At 39.8% G+C, this 2155-nt stretch overlaps 1 pseudogene; it reads right to left on the reverse strand.

Annotated features, from left to right (window-relative positions):
* Positions 1-555: 555 nt before the first annotated feature.
* Positions 556-819, reverse strand: LOC124521613 (40S ribosomal protein S27-like; annotated as a pseudogene).
* Between the last annotated feature and the right edge of the window lie 1336 nt (positions 820-2155).

The following is a 2155-nucleotide window of genomic DNA, read 5'->3' on the forward strand; positions in this document are numbered from 1 at the left end:
AAACATTAAAAGTAAAAAAATTATTAATTCAAGTCAATTTATAAGATTAATAAAAAAATCTGTGGTACTATTTTCTAAATTAACAGAATTTGGGAGATTAATGACTATGTAGAGACACAGATCAGTTTCCTTAGTAGATACCAGACCATTTTCTCCTCCAGCCTCCTTTTTAACAAGCACCAGATGGGGTTAGATCACATGACCTTTGAGGTCCCTCTTTGCCCTGAAATTTTATAACTCTCTGAGTTAGTAGTAGGAGAGTTGTCCATTCTTAAAACAATACCCTCACTGTAAGCTGTATGTACACACATCAATCACATGCACTCACACTTTCATACTTTAGCAAGTATTAGTAACAGTTTACATTGTTTAGTGCTTTTTTTTGTCCATAGCCAAAATTTATTGAAAAACTGACACCAAAATAGACAACTGATGTGCACCTTACAAAATTAAAAACAATTACATTATCTTTATAGATTAACTGGAATTACTGAACTGATAAGGCTCTCTGTGATATAACACAAATTCAGGAGGATATAACACTAATATGGATCATTAGTGTTGCTTTCTTCTAAATGAAAAGCCTTCTGTGAGTCTGGCCTTTCCTCCTCTTGGCTGGCGCAACAATGTTAAACAACCTATACAAAAAAAAAAAAACACCGTCTGATCATGGCTGAAAACCGTGGTACTCTTGTAACAACCTGAACATTTTACATCCATAAAATAGGAACCTGGGCTTTGAGCTAGCTATTTCTTTTTATATATTTTTTTCTTTTCCTCTTTTAAGGATAGGTGTAGTAAATTTCTAGCTAAAGGCATATTGATTCTTTTGTAAGCCTAGCCAGTCCTTAATTCTTTTTAATTTACCAAATATTTTCACATATGCCACCTTATTCAACCATAGCAATGATATAGGAGAGAAGGGGACAACATCATCCCTTTTTTTACCAATGAAGAAGCAGATTCAGAGACAAGACATTCTCTTTTTTTCTGTAACTAGACAATCTGCAAGACTTACCTTAGGTACCATCTTTCATGAGGAAAGCACGGACTGATTAAGATAAAAATGGAATTCAGAACACTTTTATCTGAATTCCTATTGTACTTAAGGTATGTTATATGCATTTTACTACTAAAGTGTTATTTTTTTCTTGTCTGTCTTGTCCAATGTGTTGTATAAAGAAATATAGAGTGAGTTAAGATGGTAGAGGATTAGGGGGACCCTAGGCTTGTCTCATCCCTTGAACACCACTAGATAGTTATCAAATCGTTATGAACATCAAAGAAACCAACTAGAGGTTTGAGTGAACAAAACCTGTAAGACTACATGTAGAAAAGGTACCACCATTTGGAAGGTAGGAGGTGCTGTGAGTTTAAGTGGGGAGGTACTGCTCTGGGTCCAGCTGGGGTGAAGAAGCTTGCTTACTTGGGCTACTGCAAAGTAGTATAAGCAGGGGAGCACAAAATATGAACTTTTAGCAGACAGCTGCCATGGGGGAATTGCCTGGCTTTAAAGTGCTCAAGTGGTGAAGCGGGGTAGAGTCCCAAGAGTGACAGCATGGTTCGACAATCCATTGGGTAAGAAGAAAGACTGGTTGTGCCAATGTGCTATGCTGTTTCCAGGCATGAGAGGGGATTCTTTCTGGCTGAGGGCTGCAAGCAGGGGGGCTTGTTTTTTGCTCTGTTTTGACAAACTCTGAATAGCTGGACAGTCATGCCACTCCCCCCTCCCCCAACATAAATGGGCCAGCAAAAGCCTGTTGAGTCCCTCTCCAAGATCCCAGAGGAGCAGTGTAGATCTGCACCCCTGGAATCCCTAAAATTTGGAGTTTTGAAACTCAGTCATGTGCCTGAGATAAAAAGCCTGGACACAGGCTGGTGAATATGGGGCTCTGAGGGAAATCAGAGACACAATAGGAGTGATTAATTGCTCTTCTCTGAGAGTTCCCTGAAGAGTGTGTGTGTGTGGGAGGATGTGCAAACATTCAGCTCAGGAGCTTATAGAACAGGGGGAGGCCATATTCATTCCACACTTCAGAGCTGAAAAACCTTCAAGGAGCAAAGCAGTACCAACTGGTGGAAGCCGGAGCTAATTAAACCAAGCCCCGTCCCCCTGAACCCTGGAGGCACATTTGCACCTAAACAAGTGAGTCTG

This window comes from Lynx rufus, unplaced genomic scaffold (genome assembly GCF_022079265.1).
Source record: "Lynx rufus isolate CCGP_SWC_20201006 ecotype Redwood Valley unplaced genomic scaffold, mLynRuf1.p SCAF_30, whole genome shotgun sequence".
In the NCBI taxonomy this organism is placed as follows: Eukaryota; Metazoa; Chordata; class Mammalia; order Carnivora; family Felidae; genus Lynx; species Lynx rufus.